Source organism: Elephas maximus, chromosome 1 (genome assembly GCF_024166365.1).
Source record: "Elephas maximus indicus isolate mEleMax1 chromosome 1, mEleMax1 primary haplotype, whole genome shotgun sequence".
NCBI lineage: Eukaryota > Metazoa > Chordata > Mammalia > Proboscidea > Elephantidae > Elephas > Elephas maximus.
In genome coordinates, this window is record NC_064819.1 from 52,844,430 (window position 1) to 52,871,208 (window position 26,779).

General features: G+C 39.4%; 1 long non-coding RNA gene across 1 annotated transcript in view; it reads right to left on the minus strand.

The window, feature by feature from the left end:
• The window catches only part of LOC126075520 (uncharacterized), a 229,221-nt gene that overhangs the window by 18,379 nt on the left and 184,063 nt on the right, over positions 1-26,779 (minus strand). Inside the window, exon 8 of the long non-coding RNA XR_007517219.1 lies at positions 19,077-19,159. This is a non-coding gene — a long non-coding RNA (uncharacterized LOC126075520). The remainder of the gene's footprint in view (positions 1-19,076; positions 19,160-26,779) is intronic.

Here is a 26,779-nt window from a genome sequence, read left to right on the forward strand (position 1 = left end):
AGTTAGTGGAGCTGGCAAATTATCTTTTGCCCCAACTGCAAATTTATTCCTCCTCCAAGGCTGGGAGGATGGCTCTAGGCACTCAACAGGGCCTATGTCAGGCCCAGGGAAAACAGCCACTGAAGCTGGCTTGGGAGCGAGGGACAGGGAGCGGGGGGGTGGGGGGGGGAGGCGCAGTAAAATATCCGCAAGTACTTAGCTTTTGCCGAGAACACCGTTTTTCTCTGGTTCTGGAGGTGCGAGTAGGCTGTGTGGCTGGGTGCTTCTCCCTGAGGAAACTGCAGCCAAATGCTAGTACCAGCATGCTGCAGCCGCTCCTGGGAATGCTGCCTGAGGGCTCCCGGCCATTCATGTCTGTCAACTCCATTCTGCTTCTGAACTGTCTCTTCCTCCCCTGCCCCTCAGTTCATTTTCTAACCTTGCCTTTGACGTTCAGGGCTCCTAGTTTGTCACAAATATACTCGTTTCACCTGTTTTTTTGGGTCTTTGTTGTAAGAGGGCTCCCTGGAAGCATCTGTCTATTCCACCATCTTGGCCCCACCTCTCCCTCTGAAATCTTCTGTTCAGCTCTTTCACTTCATCATTTCTTCCATTCGCTGCAGCTACTCTACATTCAAGAGCAAGTTTCAGAGTCTCTTCTGACATCCATTTTGATCTTTTGTTTCTTGTCTTTTTAATGACCTTTTTCTTTCTTCATGTATGATATTTTTGTTGTCATCCCACAACTCATTTGGTCTCTGGTCATTAGTGTTCAATGCATCAAATCTATTGTTCACATTGTCTCCAAATTCAGGTAGGATATACTGAAGGTTGTATTTTGGCTCTCATGGGCTTGTTTTAATTTTCTTCAGCTTTAACTTGAACTTAAACATAAGCAATTTATGGTCTGTTCCACAGTTGGCCCCTGGCCTTGTTCTGACTGATGACATGAACATCTCCATTACCTCTTTTCACAGATGTATCTGGTTTGATTCCTGTGTTTTCCATTCAGTGAGGTCCATGTGTATAGCTGCCATTTATGTTATTGAAAAAGGTATCTGCAATGAATAAGTCCTTGATCTTGCAAAATTCTATCATGCCATCTCTGGCACTATTTCTATCACCAAGGCCATATATTCCAACTACTGATCTTCCTTCATTTCAAACTTTCACATTCTAATCACCAGTAATTATTAATGCATCTTGATTGCATCAATTTCAGACTGTAGAGGTTGGTAAAAATCTTCAGTTTCCTCATCTTCAGGAGTAGTGGTTGTTATCTAAGTTTGAATAATAGTAATATTAACTGATCTTCCTTGTAGGCTTATGGATATTATCCTGTCACTGACAACACTCTACTTCAGGATAGATGTTGAAATGTTCTTTTTTGATGATAACTACGACACCATTCCTCTTCAGTTTGTCATTCTCGGCATAGTAGACCATATAATACCCTGATTCAAAATGGCCAATACCAGTCCCTTTTAGCTCACTAATGCCTAGGATATTGATCTTTATGCTGGATTTGAAAGAGGACTTGGAAAGACGGATATAATTGCTGATGTCGGATGGATCTTGGCTGAAAGCAGAGAATACCATAAAGATATTTACCTGTGTCTTATTGACTACATAAAGGCATTTGACTGTGTGGATCGTAACAAACTATGGATAACATTGCAAAGAAAGAGAATTCCAGAAAACCTAATTGTGCTTATGTGGAATCCATACATGGACTACGAGGCTGTCATTCAAACAGAACAAGGGGATACTGCATGGTTTAGAGTCAGGAAATGTGTGCATCAGGGTTGTATCCTTTCACCATACTTAGTCTGTATGCTGAGCAAATAATATGAGAAATTGGACTATATGAAGAAAAACATGGCATCAGAATTGGAGGAAGACTCATTAACAACCTGGGATATGCAGATGACACAACTTTGCCTATTGAAAGCAAAGAAGACTTGAAGCACTTACCGGTGAAGATCAAAGTCTTCAGTATGGATTGCACCTCAACATAAAGAACATAAAAATCCTCACAACTGGACCAATAAGCATCATCATGATAAATGGAGAAAAGATTGAAGTTGTCAAGAATTTCATTTTACTTGAATCCACAATCAACACCCGTCGAAGCAGCAGTCAAGAAATCAAATGACGTATTACACTGGGAACATTTGCTGCAAAAGACCTCTTTGAAGTGTTATAAACAAAGATGTCACTTTGAGGGCTCAGGTGTGCCTGGCCCAAGCCATTATATTTTCAATCGCTGCATATGCATGTGAAGCCTGGACAATGAATAAGGAAGACTGAAGAAGAATGGATGCCTTTGAATTATAATGTTGAGAAAGAATATTGAATATACCATGGACTGCCAAAAGAATGAACAAGTCAGTCTTGGAAGAAGCCAGAAAGTTCCTTAGACATGATAACAGTGGGGCTTAGTCTCATATACTTTGGACATGTTATCAGGGGGGATCAGTCCCTGGAGAAAAAGACATCATGCTTAATAAATGAAGGTCAGCGAAGAAGAGGAAGACCCTGAAAGAGATAAACTGACACAGCGGCTGCAACAATGTGCTCAAATATAGCAATGAGAATGGCACAGGACTTGGCAGTATTTGTTTTTTGGTACGTAGGCTTGCTATGTGTCAGAATGACAGCAACAGCAACAACGACACTTTTGTCTTTTGCTGAAAGGGAAGAGTTGAAATCCTCAGTTTTAATTGGTAATTTGTCTATTTCTCTTTTCAGTTTTCACTTCATTTATTTTGAGTCTCAGTTGTTGTTTTTTTGTTTTTGTGCTTTTTTTTTGTACATACACATTTATTATCATGTATCTTCAGGGTGGATTAATCAACTGGATGGCAACGGGTTTTTTAGATGCTTGAGAAGTAACCATTAGAGTTCATTTCATTAAGCACTAATATTACAATACCAACGATGGACTTTAGTTTCTAAGTCATGAATAAAACACTTATGAGTTCTAAAAATAGCAAAAATGTTCTTAACCTTTGGTCTTCCTTGAAGAATATCTAAAAGTTAATGTGATAAGCATTCCTTCAAATTGGTTTTCTAGAAGACATGAAATTAAGAAACTAGTTCATCTTCAAAATAGTGAGCTCAAAGAGGAACAAAAATACAAAGAAATATGAGTTTTGAATCCAAAAAGGAGGTGAAAATGTACAGGGAACTTTCCAGGGGAGCACCAGGGTGTGTGAGCCTGTTCACATGGAGACACTTCAACAATCAAAATCCAACATGCACGAATTTATATCTTAGCTCTACGCCTGAGAAATAATGTTTTAACTAGGATATTGTCAACATTTAAAAGACAGAAAATATATCCTCTGGCCCACTGCCACTATAAGTCCTGTCTGTACCCTGAAGCCAAAGAGCAATATTGTAAAATATATATATATATACCTCCAACAGCAATGTCTTTAGAAATATGATTATCTATACTTTAAAAGAGAACCTGTTACAAATTTTTTTCTGGAACATCACCTTTTATATAATATGTGTATGGCTATTCATTCCCTGACCCACCACGGCAATTAAGAACAAATATTCAAATACCAATTGCTAACTTTCAGAATCTTACCTTCAAATTCATAAACTAAAAATTTGGTTTGTGAGGACTTCAATTCAGATGCAACATTGGTTAGGAAACAATGAGTGAATATTCCTCCAACCACAATATAAATTGAGAGGTAAAAAGTGTTTTAAGATATTTTTAAAAAATGAAATGCATAGTGTTGTAGTAAAAAGGGCCGTCAGGTGATGGTCTAAAGACACACATTCAAGACCTCTCATTGCGTTTGTGGACTGCATGGATAAATTTAAGTTTTTATCCGTAAATTTAAGTGTTTCCATCTGAAAAATGGAGATAATATTTGTCCTAGTCGGCTTGCAGGATTTTTGTGAAGACAAACTGAAATAAAAAGTCTATGAAATTCTTCTGGTGGGGGATAGCACTTAAAATGCTTTAGAGTATGAAGACTATCGCTGGCATCTGGCATCACGTGCTACGTAGCACAGGGGATCAGTTAAACATTTAACACACATTTAAGGAGTACTGGTGGTACAATGGTTAAGCGGCTGACTGCTAATCAAAAGGCTGGCAGTTTGAAACCACCCAGAGGCTCCAAGGGAGAAAAACCTGGTGATTTGCTCCCATAAAGTTATAGCCTAGAAAACCTTACGGAACAGTTCTACTCTGTCCCATGGGATACCTATGAGTCAGAATCGACTTGAAGGATATCTAACAACAACAACAACTGTGCATTTATTACAGCATTTCTATGAAGCTGCTAGAAATCCCTGGGTGGCGAAAACGATTAATGTGCTTGGCTGCTAACCGCAAGACTAGAGGTTCAAGTCCATCCAGATATGCCTCAGAAGAAAAGCCTGACATCTAGTTCCAAAAGCCAGGTTGAAAACCCTATGGTGTATAATTCTACTCTGACACACATGGGGTCAGCATGAGTTAGAACCCACTCTGGTTTGGTTTGGTAATTTATGAAGTTGCTAAGTGGGAAATATTATAGGAATTGAGTCTAAATTGTCTGAAGTCATGATGTGATTAGCCTGTTTAATTGTAGTATGCGTTAGGAAACAAAACTCAGAGGTTTGGGCCCTTCTATGGAGAAAGAATGGCAATAATGGAACCTGTGAGAAGTAAGTCCTTCTGCAGAGAAAGTGAACTTACAGTTCACAGACCAGTGCAACTCGGGTGCAGTGGAAAGCATCTCAGTATAAATATATTTAAGCTCCATTTAGCAGCAGCATTTCTTCCCAAAACTCCTCTCGGGGTCTTTATGTGGGGCTCAGCGGAGAACTGTTCACCTGCCCACCTGGCCAGATGAAGAGCAAGGGAATTTCTTTCATCAAAGGAGAGCGCCTTAGAAAGAGGAAATAGTGAATAAAGGGCTGAATCCTGAGGATTATAAATGCTTTTGAACTCCTCTGGGAAATACAGAAATGAGCAGCGTGGAAGCTTTCATGCCTGCCCAAGGGAGGTTCGCCATTTTATTAGAAGGGAGGGGAGAAGGGCTTAGGACTGAGGTACTCTGCAAAGACGATTGTGTTAATATGATCACAGAATTGCAAGTCAGAGATAACAACAACAAACACCAGGTGCATCTCAAGTATCAAAGCAAATAAATATGACATCATGTTCATTTCAATCAGTGCTATTACTGTCACACACACAAAAAAATCATAACTCTAAATTAAAACCAGTCTAAATCCTGAGACCATGCAACAGGAATTCTATTTGCCCTTTTTGGAAATCATGCCTGCTGTGTTTACCAGAGAATTTTACAGGACAGGCTTGCCATTAAGAGTAGCCAGGGCAAAACAGGGTACTCCTGGCCGAGTAGCTCAGGGTTTACCTGAAAAGGGCCCTCAAGTGACTTACCCTCACTTTCAGGTGTTCCTCCCCACCTCACCTACTTTATGGCAGCCTTTATTCTAATCCCACTATCACCACTGCATCAAACTTTACAAAGTTTATGACAAGTTTATAAAAATTGTTAGATAATGTTCTAAAAGCCTTTCTTTAGTTTCCCAAAAAGTATGCACAAAATTATTAATACATAAACCAGTTGTGGTTGAGTTTATTCTGACTCATGGAAACTCCATGGGGGTCAGAGTAGAACTGTGCTCCACAGAGTTTTCAATGGCTAGTTTTTTAGAAGTACATTGACAGGACTTTCTTCCAAGGTGCCTCTGGGTAGACTCAAACCTTCAACCTATCAGTTAGCAGCTGAGGATTTCACCATTTGCACCAACCAGGGACTCCACCTAATACATGTTGTTCGGTGCTGTTGCATAAATTCTGACTCCTAGTGACCCTAAATGACTGAGTAGAACTGCCCATAGGGCTTCCTAGGCTGTAATCTTCACAGAAGAAGCCCTGGTGGCAGAGTGGTTAAGCACTGGGCTGCTAAACAAAAGGTCTACAGTTCTAACCCATAAACTGTGCCAAGGGAAAAAGATGTGGCAGTCTGCTTCCGTAAAGATTTCGGCCTAGCATACTATAGGCAGTTCTCCTCTGTCCTATAGAGTCGCTTATGAGTCAGAATCAACTCCAAGGCAATACGTTGGAAATTTTTACAGGACCAGATCACCAGGTCTTTCTTCCCTCAGAGCCACTGGTGGGTTCAAATTGCCGACCCTTCTGTTAGCAGCCAAGTGCTTAACCATTGTACCAGCAGGGCACTTTACCTAATATATAAAACAAAAAAAACAAACCTCTTGTTGTTGAGTCAATTCCAACTCATAGTGATGCTATAGGACAGAGTAGAACTGCCCCATAGGGCTTCCAAGGCTGTAATCTTTACAGAAGCAGACTGCCACATCTTTCTCCCATAGGGTGGCTGGTTGGAGCTGCTGATCTTTCTGTTAGAAGCCAAGTGCTTAATCACTGCACCATGAGGGATCCTTACCTAATATTTAGGATTACCTAAATGGACATGAGTTTTCTTCCCTCTGTTTTTCCCTTCCCGGTAGATTTTTCCCTTGTTTCCATAGTTATAAGAAGTTATAAGAAACATATTTGTTACTGTTGTCGTTAGGTGCCACAGAGTTGGTTATGACTCATAGCAAACCTGTGTACGACAGAATGAAACACTGCACCATCCTGCGCCATTCTCACAATTGTTGCTATACTTGAGCCCATTGTGCCAATTTATCTCATTGAGGGTCTTCCTCTTCTTCCCTGACCCTCTATTTTATCAAGCACGGTATCCTTCTCCAGATACTGATCCCTCCTGATAACATATCCAAAGTACATGAGACCAAGACTCACCATCCTCACTTCTAAGGAGCATTCTGGCTGTACTTCTTCCAGGACAGAATTGTTTGTTCTTCCAGCAGTACATCATATATTCAATATTCTTCTTCAACACCATAATTCCAAGGTATCGATTCTTCTTCCACCTTCCATGTTCATTGTCCAGCTTTCACATGTATATGAGGCGACTGAAGACACAATGGCTTGGGTCAGGCACACTTTAGTCCTCTAAGTGACATCTTTGCTTCTTAACCATTTTAACAGGTCTTTTGCAGCAGTTTTGCCCAGCGCTATACGTCGTTTGATTTCTTAACTGCTGCTTCCATGGCATTGACTATGGATCCAAGGAAAATGAAATCTTTGACAACTTCAATCTTTTCTCCATTATTATGATGTTGTTTATTGATCCAGTTGTGAAGATTTTTGTTTTCCTTATGTTGAGATGTAATCCATATGGAAGTCTGTAGTCTTTAATTTCATCAATAAGTGCTTCAAGTCTTCTTAATTTTCAGTAAGCAGGGTTGTGTCATCTGCATATCTCAGGTTGTTAATGAGTCTTCATCCAATTCTGATGCAGTGTTCTTCTTCATGTAGTCCAGCTTCTTGGATTATTTGCTCAGCATAGAGATTGAATAAATATGGTGAAATGATACAACCCTGACACACACCATTTCTGATTTTAAACCACACAGTATCCCTTTGTCTTGCTTAGCTGCCTCTTCGACTATGTACAGGTTCCGCTTGAACACAATTAAGTGTTCTGGGATTTCCATTCTTCACAATGCTATCCATAATTTGTCATGATTCACACAGTTGAATGCCTTGCATAGTTAATAAAGAACAGGTAAACATCTTTCTGGTATTATCTGGTTTCAGCCAAGATCCATCTAATATCAACAATAATATCTCCCATCCCGAATCAGCTTAAATTTCTGGCAGTTTGCTGTCTATATACTGCTGCAGCCATTTTTTGAATTATCTTCAGAAAATTTTACTTGTGTGTGATATTAATATTTTTCAAGAATTTCTGTATTCTAGATCACCTTTCTTTGGAATGGGCGCAAACATAACTCTCTTCTAGTCGGTTGGCCAGGTAGCTGTCTTCCAAATTTCTTGGCATAGACAAGTGAGCACTTCCAGTGTTGCATCTGTTTGTCGAAACATCTCAGTTGATATTCTGTCAATTCCGGGAGGCTTGTTTTTTGCCAATCCCTTCAGTGCAGCTTGAACTTCTTTCTTCAATAACATGGGTTCTTAATTATATGCTACCTCCTGAAATGTTTGAATGTCAACCAATTATTTTTGGTACAGTGGCTCTGTGTATTCATTCCATCTTCTTTTGATGCTTTTTGCAGTATTTCGCCCATAAACCAAATAACCAAACCCATTGCCATCGAGTCAATTCTGACTCATAGCAACTCTATAAAATCCTTCAATATTGCAACTGGATGCTTGAATATGTTCTTCATTTCTTTCAGATTGAGAAATGTCAAATGTGTTCTTCCCTTTTGGTTTTCTAACTTCAGGCCTTTGCACATTATCTTCTCAGGTTGTCCTTTGAAATCTTCTGTTCATCTCTTTTATGTGATCATTTCTTCCTTTTGCTTTAGCTACTCTACCTTCAAGAGCAAGTTTTAGTCTCTTCTGACATTCATTTTAATCTTGTCTTTCTCCCTTGTCTTTTTAATGGCCTTTTTCTTTCTTCATGTATGGTGCCCTTGATGTCATCCCGTAACTCATCTGGTCTTCAGTCATTAGTGTTCAATGCTTCAAATCTATTCTTGACGCGGTCTCCAAATTCAGGCAGTATATACTCAAGGTCCTACTTTGGCACTCATGGACTTGTTTTAATTTTCTTCAACTTCAACTTGAACTTGCATATAACCAACTGATGGTCTGTTCCACGGTTGACCCCTGGCTTTGTTCTGAGTGATGATATAGAGCTTTTCCATCATCTCTTCCCACAAATGTAGTTGATTTGATTCCTGGGTATTCCATCTGGTGAGGTCCAAGGTATAGTCACCTTTTATGTTGTTTAAAAAGGCATTTGTGATGCATAACCAGAGGTGGAGCCAACACGGCACTATAGACAGAAACATCATGCCATCCCTCCACAGCAAAGACCCAAAAAACTAAGGAATACAGAGACAAACCTCAATCCTGGAACTCTGAGTATCAAATGAAGATATAAAGAACTTAACCAAGCACGGAACAGAATAAGAAACTGACAGAGAAAACAGAGTGAGGAGAGAATATGGAATGGAGGTCCCCTATCAGCTAATGCAGCACAGATTTGCCTTCTTGGACTCCTCAAACACTGTGATCAGCAGACAGGGAGTATGGAAAGGCAGCTTCATGGAGCTACCAGCAGAAGACAGAACACCTGGTAACCAACGACACATCCTTTCCCATCCCCCACCCTTCTCTCCCCTGCTAGGCGTCTGGTGCTTCCTGGTGGGCAGCAATCACTCAGCCAGGGAGGTGCCAGCTTTGTGCTGCTTGGATTCACCCAGCCCACACCTGTTGGCTCCTTCAGTGCCATTTTTTGTCACTGTTGTTCCTTTTTTTTTTTTGGCTTCTGTAGGTTTCTTCTCACTCTCTCACCTACTTTCCTTCCTTTCTCTCAAACACATGGCTCTGGGTGCCATCTCCACTCCTTCTTGACAGGCTGTGAGGTGCCACTTGACTGGGGTGCCACTTTCCCAGTCCATGTTGCCACACTGGTGTGGTCCCCGAGGGCATTTTCTTTTTCTTTTTTCTCTTTGTTCTCTTGTTTTTCTCAGTTTCTCGTCTCTCTCTACTTTCCTTCTTCTCCTGTCTCCTAAATACCTGGCACTATGTGCCATCTTTGCCCCTTCTAGATGGGCTGTGCAGTGCAGCATGGCTTGGGAGCCACTTCCTCAATCCATGCTGCCAAGCCAGTGGGCTTCCACGGGGAATTTTTTACATTTTCTTTCTACCATCTTTCTCTTCGTTTTTCCTGAACGCCTGGAACCATGTACTACCTCTGCTCCTTCTAGACAGGTTTTGCAGTGCTGTGCAGCTGGGGAGCCACCTCCCCACTAGCATCACCACACCCGTGAGCTCCCTCAAGTTTTTTTTTGTCTTTCTTTCTTTTCTCAATTTCTTGTCTGCCTTTATCTTCCTTCCTTACTCTTCTCCTGAACACCTGGCACCACGTGCCTTCTCACGTCCTTGATGGGCTACGCAGTGCCACTTTGCTGGGTACCTACTTCTAGTGGGTTCCCTCGAGGCATTTTTTTTCTTCTTTTTTTCTGTTTTTTGACTCTCTCTACCTTCCTTCCTTACACATCTCCTGAGCAACTATTGCTGTGTGCCATCTCTGCTCCTTCTTGACAGGTTGTGCAGCACTGCACAGCTAGGGACTTGCTTCTGGAGGGCTCTCTTGGGGCATTTTTCTTTCTTTTTTTTTTCTCAGTGTCTTGTCTCTATCTTCCTTCTTTCCCTTCTCCTGGACATCTGGGAACATTGGCCATCTCTGCTCCTTCTGGACAGGTTGAGCAGTGCTGCTCGGCTGGGGACTCACTTCCAGTGGGCTGCCTTGGGGCAGTTTTTTTCTTTCTTTCTTCTGTCTTCTTTTTTTTCTGGTTTCTTTTCTCTCTCTACATTCCTTTCAGTCCTTTTTCCCAACCACCTAGCTGTGTGAGTGTTTCTCTCTCCTTTTTTTTTAATCTAGTTTTTCATTCTCTCTCCCTTCCTTTCCCTTCTCCAACCCCCCCAGCTGTGTGTGCCATATCTGTCCCTTCTTGACAGGCTGTGGCTCACTGCCTAGCTGGAAAGCCATTGGTACATGGCTTCCCCAGATCTGCACACTCCCAAGGCAGGCTCCCTCAGCAGTTTTTACTATTTTGGCTCCTATTTCTCCCTTCTCTTTCTCTTCCTTCCCACATCCACTTAGCCCACACAGCACAACCTCCTCCCTCCCTGATGCCTATCTGCACCATTCACTGAGCATTGCACCCCCGAGCAGCTTAGGTATGGTCTACCTGAAATTGCCCTGCACTGACCCCCACCAAGTCCTGATGGCCCTAGTAGCTGTCACAAATGACCCATCCTAGCCCCTCCCCCCTCCACTGGACCTTCCCTGCTGCATCATAGCTGAGCAACTGGCCCTGCACATTGGACAAGGTGGTGAGAAAATCATGCCCCTCAAATGAACAAACAACAAAGAACACCCAGCCCACCTGCTCAGACATAACCAAATAAAAAAGCAGGATGAAACAAACAAGTCTACAATAACCAATAAACAAAGAAAATAACTACTGAATATCCTGAAGACAGCAGACAATTATCAAAACATATAAAAGAACAGGATGGTTCCAGTAGGCATACAAAATAAAATACTAGATGACTTTCCAGTAGAAGAAAAGGCACTAGAACTACCTGATAGGGAATTCAAATCTCTAATATTCAGAGCTATCCAAGAGTTGAAGGAAAGGCAGACAAAAATGAGGGAAAAAAAATCATGGAAAAAACAGACAAAATCATAGAAAAACAGACAAAACAATAGAATAATTCAGGAAAATAATACAGGAACAAAATGTCAAAATAAATTCACAACTAAAAATCAAACAAAAACAGCAATTAGAAATCAAAAAGATAAACAACAAGATTTCAGAAATAGACAATGTCATAGAACATCTAAGGGGCATGTTTGAAACAATGGAAGACAGGATCAGGAAAACTGAACACAAATATTTGTATACCACTTTATTTGAAGAAAGATCAGAGAAAACAAAGAAGAAAAATTAAGATACCCTGAGAATGATGTGGGATGTAAACAAAAGCAAAAATTTTCGAGTGTTCAGAGTTCCACAACAGGAGAAGAAAGCAGAAAACACAGAGAGGGTCACTGAAGAATTGCTGACAGAAAACTTCCCTAATATCATGAAAGATGGAAAGCTGACCATCAAAGAAACTCAATGAACCCCATGTAGGATAGACTTCAAATGAAAATGACCAAGGTATGTCATAATCACACTTGCTAAAACCAAAAACATAGGAAGAATCCAGAGAGCAGCTCCAGAAAAATGAAAAGTCACATACAGAGCATAAGCAATAAAACTAAGCTCTGATTACTTGGCAGTAACCATGCATGCAAGAAGGCAATGGGATGACATACGTAAACCTTGAAAGAAAAATACTGCCAACAGAGAATTTTATATCCTGCAAAACTCTCACTCAAATATGATGGTGAAATTAGGACACTTCCAGATAAACAGAAATTAAGGGAATATATAAAAACCAAATCAAACTTATAAGAACTGTTAAAGGGAGTCTTTTGTTAGAGAATAAACAACATTAGATGACAGCAAGAATCTAGAAAGCAAGACTGCATCAGTCAGGTACCAAACTAGGTCATGAACTCTCAAGGATTAATCAAAATTAAAATATTTACAACACGGAACAAGAGAGGTTAATCTGTAAATGACAACAATGTCAGAACAATAAAAGAGGGAATAAAAGGTATAGGTACACAACTTTCAAATCCAGAGGAAGTCAAGGCAGTACCAAATAATAAAAGATTGGTTCAAACTTAGGAAGAAAGGGTAAATTTCAAGGTAATCATGAAGAAAGTTAACAAACTGAGTCAACAGAAAAGAAAAACATAAAGTCTCAGTAAACACAAAAATCTACAAAAAAATAAAGAAAATGAATGCACAAACTAAAGGAATTCAGCACAGGAGAATAAGAGGAACAAAGAAAACCTCAGCACCACAAAAAAAAGCACTACAAAATGACAGCAATAAACTAACACCTATCAATAATTACACTGAACATAAATGACCAAAATGCACCCAAAAAGAGACAGAGAGTGACAGAATGGATTAAAAAAAATAGGATCCATCAATATGCTATCTGCAAGAGACTCACATTAGAAAAAAAGACATAAATTTATTAAAAACCAAAGAATGGAAAAAAATACATCAAGCAAACAGCTACCAAAAAAGAGCAGGAGTGGCAATACTAATCTCAGATAAAACAGACTTTAAAACAAAATCCACCATAAAAGACAAAGAAGGACTTTATATAATGATTAAAGGGACAATCCATCATGAAGACATAACCATAATAAATATCTACACACCCAATAACAGGCCTCCAAAATACATAAAACAAACTCTAACAGCACAGAAAAGAGAAGCTGACAGTTTCACAATAATAGTAGGAGACTTCAATACACCACTCTTAGTAAAGAACAGAATATCTAGAAAGAAAGTCAACAAAGATACAGAAGATCTAAAGGCCACGATCAGTCAACTTGAACTCACAGGTACACATAGAACAGTCCATCCAACAGATGCAAAGTACACATTCTTTTCCAAGGTGCGTGGAACATTCTCCAGAATAGACCATATCTTAGGCCACAAAGCAACCCTCAACAAAATCTAAAACATTGAGATAATACAAAGTATCTTCTCTGATCACAACGCCATCAAAGTAGAAATTAACAACAGGAAAAGCAAGGAAAAAAAAATCAAATACATGAAAACATCATGCTAAATAACCACTAAGTTGTAGAAGAAATCAAAGAGGGAATCAAAAAATTCCTAGAATCAAACAAAAATGAAAATACATCATAACAAAATCTTTGGGACACAGGAAAGACAGTGCTCAGAGGTCAATTTATAGCAATAGATGCACACATCAAAAAAGAAAGGGACAAAATCAAAACATTAGCTATACAACTAGAACAAAGAGAAAGAGAACAACATAAGAAGCCCACAGCCACCAAAAGAAAGGAAATAATAAAGATCAGAGAAGAAATAAATGAAATAATTTTTTTTTTTTTTAGAGAACAGAAAAACAATAGAATCAACAAAGCCAAAAGTTGGTTCTTTGAAAAAATCAACAAAACTGACAAACCACTGGCCAAATCAACAAGACAAAAAACAGGACAGGATGCAAATAACTCAAATAAGAAATGAAATGGGGGACATTACCTCAGACCCAACTGAAATACAAAGGATCATAACAGAGTATTATCAGAAACTACACTCCAACAAATTTGAAAACCTAGAGGAAATGGACAAATTTCTAGAAACACATTACCTAACCAAACTAACACAAAATGATGTTGAAAATCTGAACAGACCCATAACAAGAAAAGAAATTGAAAAGGTAATAAAAAGAAAATTGCCAGCAGAAAAAAGCCCTGGCCCAGAAGGCTTCACTGGAGAATTTTACCAAACATTCAGAGAAGAGTACTACACCAGTACTACTCAAACTACTTCAGAACATAGAAAAAGGAAGGGATACTTCCAAATTCATTCTATGAAGCCAGCATAACCCTAATGCCAAAACCAGGCAAAGACATCACGGAAAAAAAAAATAAAAATAACAGACCAATATCGCTCATAAATATAGATGGAAAAATTCTCAACAAAATTCTAGCCAATAGAATTCAGCATCATATCAAAAAATAATACACCACGACCAAGTAGGATTCACATCAGGTATGCAAGGGTGGTTCAACATGAGAAAGTCAATCAACATAATCCATCACATAAATAAAAGAAAAGAATCACATGATCATTTCAACAGATGCAGAAAAAGCATTGGACAAAGTCGAACACCAATTCCTGATAAAAATCTCAGTAAAATAGGTATAGAGGGGAAATTCCTCAACATAATAAAGGATATCTATACAAAACCAACAGCCAGCATCATTCTTAATGGAGAGAGGCTGAAAACACTCCCCTTGAGAACCGGAAAAAGACAAGGATGTCCTTTATCACCACTCCTATTTACATTGTGCTGGAAGTCCTAGCTAGAGCAGTAAGGCAAGAAAAAGAAATAAAGGGCATCAAATTGGCAGTGAAGAAGTAAAACTGTCCCTTTTTGTGGACTATACATAGAAAACCCAAAGGACTCCATGAGAAAACTACTGTAACTAATAGATTCAGCAGATTATCAGGATACAAGATAAACATACAAAAATCAGTTGGATTCCTATACACCAATGAAGAGAATGATGAAAAGGAAATCAAGAAAACAGTATCACTTATAAAAGCCCCTAAAAAAATAAAATACTTAGGAATAAATCTAAGGGATGTAAAAGACCTGTATGAAGAAAAATACAAAATGCTATTGCAAGAAACCAAAAGAGATCTATATAAATGGGAAAACATACCATGCTCTTGCATAGGTAGACTCAACATTGTGAAAATATCAAACCTATCTGAAGCAATCTATAATACAACGATCCAAATACCAACAGCATTCTTTAAAGAGTTGGAAAAACTAATCATTAACTTTATATGGGAAGGGAAGAGGACCTGGATAATCAAAGCACATTGAAGAAGAAGAATAAAGTAGGAGGATTCACACTACCTGATTTCGGAACCTGCTATACAGCTACGGTAGTCAAAACATCCTATGCTTGTACAACAACATTGACCAATGGAAGAGAATTGAGAACCCAGATGTAAATCCATTCACCTATGGTCACCTGATCTTTTACAAGGTCCCAAAGTCCATCAAATGGTGAGAAGACCATCTTTTTAACAAATGGTGCTGGCAAAACTGGATGCCCATTTGCAAAAAAATGAAACAGGACCTATACCTCACCCAAAATACCTCACACCATACACAAAAACTAATTCAAAAAGGATCAAAGACCTAAATATAAAACCCAAGACTATAAAGATCATAGAAGTAGAATTAGGATCAACTCTAGAGGCCCTCATACATGGCATTAACAGGATTCAAACCATAACTAATAGGCAAACTCCAGATGGTAAGCTAGAAAACTGGGATCTTCCAAACATTAAACACTTGTGCTCATCAACAGATGTCACCAAAAGAGAACCTACTGACTGGAAAAAATTTTTGGCTATTGCAAATTTGACAAAGGTCTAATCTCTAAAATCTACAGGAAAATCCAACACCTCTACAACAAAAAGACATATAATCCAATTTAAAAATGGGCAAAGGAAATGAATTAACATTCACCAAAGGAGACATTCAAACAGCTAACGGACATATAAGGAAATGTTCAAGATCACTAGCCATTAGAGAAATGCAAATCAAAACCACAATGAGATACCATCTCACCCCAGTGCTACTGGCACAAATTAAAGAAAAAAAAAAACAGAAAATAACAAACGATAGAGAGGCTGTGGGGAGATTAGAACTCTTATGCACTGCTGGTGGGAATACAAAATGGTACAAGCATTTTGGAAAACAATATGGTGCTTCCTTAGAAAGCTAGAAATAGAAATACCATTTGATCCAGCAATCCCACTCCTAGGAATATATCCTAGGAAATAAGAGCCGTCACACAAATAGACACATGCATACGCATGTTCATTGTAGCATTGTTCACAATAGTAAAAAGATGGAAACAGCCAAGATGCCCATCAACAGATGAATGGATTAACAGACTATGGTACGTACACAGAATGGAGCACTAAGCAACAATAAAGAGCAATGATGAATCTTCGAAGCGTCTCACAACATGGATGAATTTGACGGGCATTATGCTGAGTGAAATAAGTCAATCACAAAAGGATAAATATTGTATGAGACCACTACTATAAAAACTCATGAAAAGGTTTACACACAAAAATAAACAATCTTTGATGGTTATGAGGGTGGGGTGGGGTAGGGATGGAAAAACACTAAATAGACAATAGATAAGTGGTAACTTTGGTGAAGGTAAGACAGTACAGCACAACTTGTCCAAGACAACGTCATGGAACCCCCATGAAAACATCCACACTCCCTGAGGGACCAAATTACTGGGCTGAGGGCTGTGCAGACCATAGTCTCAGGGAACATCTATTTCAACTGGCATAACATAATTTATAAAGATAATATTTTACATTCTACATTGGTGAGTAGCATCTGGGGTCTTAAAAGCTTGTGAGTGGCCATGTAAGATACTCTACTGGTCACACTCCGTCTTAAGCAAGGGAGAATGAAGGAAACCAAAGACACAAGGAAAAGATTAGTCCAGAGAACTAATGGACCTTAAGTACCACAGCCTCTACCAGATAGTCTAGCACAACTAGATGGTGCCTGGCTACCAACACCAACTACCCTGACAGGGGTCACAATAGAGGGTCCTGGACAGAGCTTGAGAAAAATGTACAACAAAATTACAACTCCAAAAAAGGCCACACTTACTGGCCTGACAGAGACTGGAAAAACCTCAAGAATATGGCCCCCGGACATGCTTTTAGCTCAGTAATGAAGTCACTTCTGAGGTTCACCCTTCAACCAAAGATTAGTCAGGCACACAAAGAGAAATGAGACTAAAAGGGCACACCAGCCCAGGGGCAAGGAATAGAAGGCAGAAGGGGACAGGAAAGCTGGTAATAGGGAACCCAAGTTTGAGAAGGGAGGGTGTTGACACGTGGTGAGGTTGGTAACCAATGTCACAGAGCAATAAGTGTTCTAATTGTTTAATGAGAAGGTGGATTGTTCTGTAAACCTCCATCTAAAGTAAAGCAATAAAAAAAATGGTACTTGGAATGAATAGGTCTTTGGACTTGCAAAATCCTATCATGTTATCTCTAGTTTCATTTCTATCACCAAGGCCACATCTTTCAACTGCTGATCCTTCTTCTTTGTTCCCAACTTTTGCAATCCAATCACCAGTAATTATCAGTGAATCTTCATTTCATGTTTAATCAATTTCAGACTGCAGAATTTGGTAAAAATCTTTAATTTCTTCATCATTGGCATTAGTGGTTGGTGAGTAAATTTGAATAATAGTTGAGTAACTGTTACTTCTTGTAAGCTTATGGATATTATCCTATCACATACAGCCTTGTACCTCAGGATACATCCTGAAATGTGGGGATAATTGCAGCACCATTCCTCTTCATTTTGTCATTCCCTGTACAGTAGACCATATGATTATCAGATTCAAAATGGCCAATACCAGTCCATTTCAGCACACTCTTGCCTAGAATATTGATCTTTATGTGTTCCATTTCATTTTTGATGACTTCCAATTTTCCTAGAAATTTTCACATTCCAATTATTAATGGCTGTTCACATTTGTTTCTTTTGAGTCATGCCACATTAACAAATGAAGGTCCCCAAAGCTTTACTCCATCCACATGATTATGGTTGACTCTAATTTGAGGAGGTAGCTCTTTCTTCCTCAGTCATATTTTGAGTGCCTTCCAACTGATATTCAGCTGAAATTAACAAAAAAGTTCTTTGGATGTAGTATTTCTTGATGGATACAAACACGGGCTCTGGAGCTGGAATAGTCTGTGTTCAAATCTCAGCTATACACTTATTAAACACTTATTAGGAATGTAATTTTGGCAAACTTACTTCATCTCTCCATTCCTTGCTTTTCTCACTTTTAAAATGGGTATAATGATGGTAATAGTAGTGTCTACCCCGTTAGCTTGAAGTGAGATGAGTGTTTGATGAAGGGGACTGAGAATACTTCCTAGCACTCAGTAAATATTATCTTCCAATGTATAAATTGTATTAATCTTTTGATTCCTAAGCTTTCCTATTTAATACACAGTGAGCTATAGAAACAATCACAATTATAAATGCTCTAGGTGGTCATCTGGATACTGACAATTCAGGGACTTATTTGATTAGATGATGGGCTACTATTTAGAGATGAAGAAAAGATGTACTTTAAAGTCAGTCTTGAGAACAAGGCACAAAAAAATGGTTCTATAGACCTACAGTCAGGACACTGCAAAATTAAGACAGTGATTCAGATAATTTGTATGGAAAAGGTGGGGAATTCTTTTACTGTATTTTCCAATCAAGCCAAATTAAACTTTCAGAAGACTTAAAACTTAAAATCACTTGGTCTAGGTAGATACAGAATTTTGGAGATGATTGTGTATCTAAAAGCTGGATCCAGTAAGATCAGTAAAACAAAGTTAACCAACATTTTGGAACCCAGGCTACATAATTTATATGAATTTATCAAGATAGCTTCTGGATACTCTTCATGGCAGCCATGACCATGTCAAATAAATCACTGAAACACGACAAAATCAGCACATTTTCTAATTATCCCTGCCTAAGGTGGACAAAGTCTTGTAGGCTAATTAATTTAACTGAAGTCTTCAACAACTTAAAGAAGTCTCATTCGGATGTAATAAAAAGTTTACTGGCATTGCTGATTTCACACACGTCAGCTGCTTCTGCATGTCAAGCACTTCAAAACCTGCTTTGAAGATGAAATTACTTTCTAGCTGGAAATATACTTTAAGAAATCACAGTTAACAATCAAAGGTTGCTGTTTTCATGGTCTTTCCAAAGTCAACTTGGACAGCCTTCATCTTACCTTACATTGTAATTCATGCTCTTCTTTTAATAAGTTGAGTTCACAGTCCATAGGGCAGGGACCAATTTTATTAGCAACGCTTCCTGGCACCAAAAACCAAAGGTGGAAAAAATTATATTACAGATTTTTACTTCAGAGAGTACGTAACCTTACACTGCTGAAATTCAATGGCCTGTAGAAGGCTTGAGACATGTAAGTAAAAGAAAGAATTTTAAAACTAGTAATGGGGAACCCGAGGTCAAGAAGGAGTGTTGACACATTGTGGAGTTGGTAACCAATGTCGCAAAACAATGTGTGCATTATTTAATGAGAAAATAATTTGCTTTGTAAACCTTCATCTAAAGCTCATCTAAAAAAAAAAAAAAAAAGTCTCCAGACATTGCCAAATATCGCCTATGAACAAAACTAAGATTTCTAAGTCCTTAAGGACAATGTGTCTTTTTCATCTTGGTTTCTCCTGCGGTATTTAGCACAGTACCTGAAACACAATACCTTCTCAACAAATGTTTCTTAAATAGAACATATGAATAAATAAATAGCGCTATCATAAAACCTGGTATTCCTTCAGCTTTATGCTTCTCTTGTCATTGAATTGGTCTCTCACTCCATTGAACCCACATGTCAAGGCTTATCCCCAAAGTCTTGGTCCTGAAGCAGCAAGAGCTTGTAGTAACTCAGGAGAGCAACAGCTTTGGCCAGGAGGTGGACATGGCAGCTTTTCAAAAAAAAAGGTATATACAGAGGTGGAGCCAAGATGGCAGAGTAGACAGATGCTTCCGGCCAATCCTCTTTACAACAAAGACCAGAAAAGAAAAAGCAAAACGAGTATATTTATGAAAAGCTAGGAGCCCTAAGCATCAAACGCAACCTTAGAAAACCAACAGAGGGGCAAGGGGAGGAAGACATGGTTCAGATGCAGAGAGGAGTTACCAGACTTGAATTGTGGGGAGCCCTCAGGCACCATTCCCAGAGCGGTGGAGGTGGGCTGGTACTAGTGTTCGGCCGCAGATTCCTCAGGGAGAAGCAGCCAGCCACACAGCCTACTCACACCTCCAGAACCAGAGAAGGACGGCGCTCTCGGCAAAAGCTAAGTACTTGCATACATTTTACGGTACCCCTCCCCAACCCCCAAGCCAGCTTCAGGGGCTGAATTCCCTGGGACTGAGATAGGCACTGTTGAGCGCCTACAGACATCCTCCCGGCCTTGGAGAAGGAAAAAAATTGCATTTGTGAGAAAAGATAATTTGCCAGCTCCACTAACAGGGGGAGCTCAGGACAGAAGCGGCTCTTGTCCAGGCATAAACGGTCTGTGGACTTTGAGTACCTTTCCCCTCTGCATAGACCTGTGTGGGCCTATTTCAGGAGAATAGGCCCTTGTTGGAAGACTCCAACCAATTCAGCTGTGCAGTGGAGAGGTGGCTGATTGATGTTTGACATTCCTTTACTTATTAAACAGGGTCCTCACCTACCCACATCAGGGACTGAAGGACTGGTGCTCCACTCAGGTCACCCAGCCACCCGCAACAGCGGTCCAAAGATAACTGGTACCTCCCACATCTTAAAACCAAAAACACTGGGCGCCCATGGTCCGTCTGCAGAACCCACCCACCTGCACGCTCTGGGGAACACAGACGTGCTTTCCTCAAAGACGCTTGGGGGTCAGTTCTCAGCCCCCTGCCTTGTTCAGAGCGTGACCGCCTGCTGCAATCAGAGACCGACACCTACACCAATCACCCCTGCCTCTCTAAGGCTGTAGGACAGAGCCTGTACCACGTACTTGATGATCAGCTACCTGGATGCCTGAGCTGGATTCAAACAAGAAAACTGAACAGACTCCTAGACTGATATACCTGATAACACCTCTAGCCATCTGGGGACAGGACACGAGAGCTCCAAAGGTGAAAATAATCAAGATAGCTCACTCAAGCAACCCACTTGGGCATATCAAAACAAAACAAAGCAAGAAGCTACAACACAGTAAGCAAGCATAAACTAATACAAAAACTTATAGATGACTTGGAAACAACAGTCAATATCAAGACACATAAAGAAACAGACACCATGATCACCTCAACAAGCTCTCAAAACAAAGAATCCAGGGATTTTCTAGATAAAACTGCCTTCCTCGAATTACCAGGGGCAGAATAGAAAAGATTAATATACAGAACCCTTCAAGACATCAGGAAGGAAATGAGGCAATATGCAGAACAAGCCAAGGAACACAAAGATAACACAATTGAAGAAATCAAAAAGATTATTCAGGAACATAATGAAAAATTTAATAAGCTGGAAAAATCCATAGACAGACAGCAATCAGAAATTCAGAAGATTAACAATAAAATTACAGAAGTAGACAACTCAATAGAAAGTCAGAGGAGCAGAATTGAGCAAGTAGAAGCCAGAATTTCTGACCTTGGAAGGTAAATCACTTGGCACTAATATATTTGAAGAAAAATCAGATAAAAGAATTTTTTAAAAAATGAAGAAATCTTAAGAATCATGCAGGACTGTATCAAGACAAATAACCTACGAGTGATTGGAGTACTAGAACAGGGAGGGATAACAGAAAATACAGAGAGAACTGTTCAAGGGATAACAGAAAATACAGAGAGAACTGTTCAAGATTTATTGGCAGAAAACTTCCCTGATATTGTGAAAGATGAGAAGATATCTATCCAAGATGCTCATCGAACTCCACATGAGGTAGATGTTAAAAGAAAGTCACCAAGACATATTATAATCAAACTTGCCAAAACCAAAGATAAAGAGAGAATTTTAAGGGCAGCTAGGGAAGTCACCTACAAAGGAGCGCCAATAAGAATAAACTCAGACTACTCAGCAGAAACCATACATGCAAGAAGGTAATGGGACGACTTGTTTAAAAAGTTGAAGGAAAGAAATTGCCTGGCAAGAATCATATATCCAGCAAAGCTGTCTCTCATATATGAGGGTGAAATTAGGACATTTCCAGATAAACAGAAGCTTAGGGAATTCATGAAAACCAAACCAGAACTACAAGAAATACTAAAGGCAGTTCTTTGGTTAGGAAATCAATAATATCAAGTATCAACCCAAGGCTAGAACACTGGGCAGAGCAATCAGAAGTCAACCCATGCAGGCAAAATAAAAAAACGAAGCAAGATTAAAAAAAAAGCTCAAAACAGGGTAACAGCAATGTTATTACATAAAAGAACACAAGATTAAAACAATAAAGAGGGGCTAAGAAATGTACTCATAGATCTTCCATATGGAGAGGAAGATACTGTGATACAAAGAAATAAAAGTTAAGTTTAAATTTAGAAAAATAGGGGTAAATATAATGTAACCACAAAGGACACAGACTATCTTACTCATCAAAATAAAATAAGAGAAAAAAATAGAGACTCAGCAGAAACAAAATCAACAACAACGAATATGAGGAAAGGACAATATATAAAGATAATCTACTCAGCACATAAAATCAAGTGGGAAAAAGAAACTGTCAACACACAAAAAAAAAGACATCAAAATGATAGCACTAAATCCATACCTATCTATAATTACACTGAATATAAATGGACTAAATGCACCAATAAAGAGACAGAGAGTGGCAGAATGGATTTAAAAACATGATCCATCTACATGCTGCCTACAAGAGACACACCATAGACTTAGAGACACAAATTAAAACTCAAAGGATGGAAAAAAATATATCAAGCAAACAGCAATCAAAAAACAGCATAACTGGCAATATTAATTTCTGAAAAATAGATTTTAAAGTTAAATCCATCAAAAAGGATAAGGAAGGACACCATATAATGATTAAAGGGACAATACACCAAGAAGATATAACCATATTAAATATTTATACACCCAATGACAGGGCTGCAAGATACATAAGACAAACTCCAACAGCATTGAAAAGTGAGATAGACAGCTCCACAATAATAGTAGGAGATTTCAAAGTACCACTTTTACTGAAGGACAGGACATCCAGAAAGAAGCTCAATAAAGACACAGAAGATCTAAAGGACACAATCAACCAAGTTGACCTCATAGACATATACAGAAAACTCCACCCTACAGCAACCAAGCATACTTTCTCTTCTAGTGCATGTGGAACATTCTCTAGAATAGAACACATATTGGTTCATAAAGCAAGCCTTAGCAGAATCCAAAACATTGAAATATTACAAAGCATCTTCTCTGACCATAAGGCCATAAAAGTAGAAATCAATAGCAGAAAAAGCAGGGAAAAGAAATCAAACACTTGGAAACTGAACAATACCCTGCTCAAAAAACACTGGATTATAGAAAACATCAAGGATGGAATAAAGAAATTCAGAGAATCCAATGAGAATGAAAACACTTCCTATCAGAACATTTGGGACACAGTGAAAGCACTGCTCAGAGGTCAATTTATATCGATAAACGCACACATACAAAAAGAAGAAAGGGCCAAAATCAATGAATTATCCCTACAACTTGAACAAATAGAAAGAGAGCAACAAAAGAAACCTTCAGGCACCAGAAGAAAACAAATTTAAAAAATTAGAGCTGAACTAAATGAAATAGAAAACATAAAAACAATTGAAAGAATTAACAGTACCAAAAGCTGGTTCCTTGAAAAAATCAACGAAATTGATAAACCACTGGCCAAACTGACAAAAGAAAAACAGGGGAGGAACGAAACAACACGAGTAAGAAATGAGATGGGAGATATTACAGCAGACCCGACTGAAATTAAAAGAATCATATCAGATTACTAAGAAAAATTCTGCTCCAACAAATTTGAAAACCTAGAAGAAATGGATGAATTCCTAGAAACACACTACCTGCCTAATCTAACACAAACAGAGGTAGAACAACTAAATAGAACTGTAACAAAAGAAGAGACTGAAAAAGGTAATCAAAAAACTCCCGACAAGAAAAAAGCCCTGGGAGGGCGGAGCCAAGATGGCGGACTAGGCAGATGCTACCTCGGATCCCTCTTACAACAAAGACATGGAAAAACAAGTGAATCGATCACATACATAACAATCTACGAACCCTGAACAACAAACACAGATTTAGAGACGGAGAACGAACTAATACGGGGAAGCAGCCATTGTTTCCAGAGCATGGAGCCAGCATACCAGTTAGGTACGGCACAAGCACAGACAGCTGCTCAACCCCCCTGAACTAACCCCGGGAGGGGGACCAGCCGGTTCCACAGGCGGCGTGAGACGCAGCCGGTAGGAGAAGTCCCCGGGAGGCAGTGACTGGTCTTGGAGCAGAAAGAGCAGCGTCCGAGCCGGGGAACCGTCCCGCAGGGATTTGGACTGGACGCAGGTATGGCATAAACACGGAGAGTTGCTCCACCCCCCTGAACTAACCCCGGGAAGGGGCCCAGCCGGGGCGCGTGGGCGGCGTGGGACATAGCCGGTAGAAGTCCCCGGGAGGCAGCGACTGGTATTGGAGCGGGGAGAACAGCGTCCCAGCCGGGACACTCGGTCACGGCACAAGCATGGGGAGCTGCTCCACCCATCTGAACTAACCCCGGGAGGAGGCCCAACTGGTTCTCGGGTACGGCACGGCCACGCGGCTGGAGGGAAGAGAAGTCCCCGGGAGGCAGCGACTGATTTTGGAGTCGAGAGTGCACCGTCCCAGTAGGGGAGCCTTGACGCTGGGCGTGGGGCTGGAAGCGGAGGATCTGACTGTGACTCCAGCGGGCCAGACCCCCCAGGGGCAATCTCCACACAGCCAGCACACATAGGCGACGCGCCCGCGGGAATCTCAGATATAATAGTCATTCCAAGCAAGACAAGCAACTCTGGCTATATTCTGAGGTGCTACTCTCCTATCTCTCTGTTCCCTCCCCCACCCTCCCCAGGCAGCTTCATTAACATCTGAATAGCCTGAGCCAGAGGGAGAACTCTGATAGGGATCTGACTGCATTTTTTTTTAGCGGATTTTCTGGAAAAACTAGTTTCCCAGTGATGGCTCCGAGACAACAATCCATATCAAACCACTTAAAGAAGCAGACCATGACAGCTTCTCCAACCCCCCAAACAAAAGAATCAAAATCTTTCCCAAATGAAGATACAATCTTGGAATTATCAGATACAGAATATAAAAAACTAATTTACAGAATGCTTAATGATATCACAAATGAAATTAGGATAAATGCAGAAAAAGCCAAGGAACACACTGATAAAACTGTTGAAGAACTCAAAAAGATTATTCAAGAACATACTGGAAAAATTAATAAGTTGAAAGAATCCATAGAGAGACAGCATGTAGAAATCCAAAAGATTAACAATAAAATAACAGAATTAGACAACACAATAGGAAGTCAGAGGAGCAGACTCCAGCAATTAGAATGCAGACTGGGACATCTGGAGGACCAGGGAATCAACACCAACATAGCTGAAAAAAAATCAGATAAAAGAATTAAAAAAAATGAAGAAACCCTAAGAATTATGTGGGACTCTATCAAGAAGGATAACCTGCGGGTGATTGGAGTCCCAGAACAGGGAGGGGGGACAGAAAACACAGAGAAAATAGTTGAAGAACTCCTGACACAAAACTTCCCTGACATCATGAAAGACGAAAGGATATCTATCCAAGAGGCTCATCGAACCCCATTTAAGATTGATCCAAAAAGAAAAACACCAAGACATATTATCATCAAACTCACCAAAACCAAAGATAAACAGAAAATTTTAAAAGCAGCCAGGGAGAAAAGAAAGGTTTCCTTCAAGGGAGAATCAATAAGAATATGTTCTGACTACTCAGCAGAAACCATGCAGGCAAGAAGGGAATGGGACGACATATACAGAACACTGAAGGAGAAAAACTGCCAGCCAAGGATCACATATCCAGCAAAACTCTCTCTGAAATATGAAGGAGAAATTAAGATATTTACAGACAAACACAAGTTTAGAGAATTTGCAAAAACCAAACCAAAGCTACAAGAAATACTAAAGGATATTGTTTGGTCAGAGAACCAATAATATCAGATATCAGCACAACACAAGGTCACAAAACAGAACGTCCTGATATCAACTCAAACAGGGAAATCACAAAAACAAACAAATTAAGATTAATTAAAAAAAAAAATACACATAACAGGGAATCATGGAAGTCAATAGGTAAAAGATCACAATAATCAAAAAGAGGGACTAAATACAGGAGGCATTGAACTGCCAGATGGAGAGTGATACAAGGCGATATAGAACAATACAAGTTAGGTTTTTACTTAGAAAAATAGGGGTAAATAATAAGGTAACCACAAAAAGGTATAACAACTCTATAACTCAAGATAAAAACCAAGAAAAACGTAACAACTCAACTAACATAAAGTCAAGCACTATGAAAATGAGGATCTCACAATTTACTAAGAAAAACGCCTCAGCACAAAAAAGTATGTGGAAAAATGAAATTGTCAACAACACACATAAAAAGGCATCAAAATGACAGCACTAAAAACTTATTTATCTATAATTACCCTGAATGTAAATGGACTAAATGCACCAATAAAGAGACAGAGAGTCACAGACTGGATAAAGAAACACGATCCATCTATATGCTGCCTACAAGAGACACACCTTAGACTTAGAGACACAAACAAACTAAAACTCAAAGGATGGAAAAAAATATATCAAGCAAACAATAAGCAAAAAAGAAGAGGAGTAGCAATATTAATTTCTGACAAAATAGACTTTAGACTTAAATCCACCACA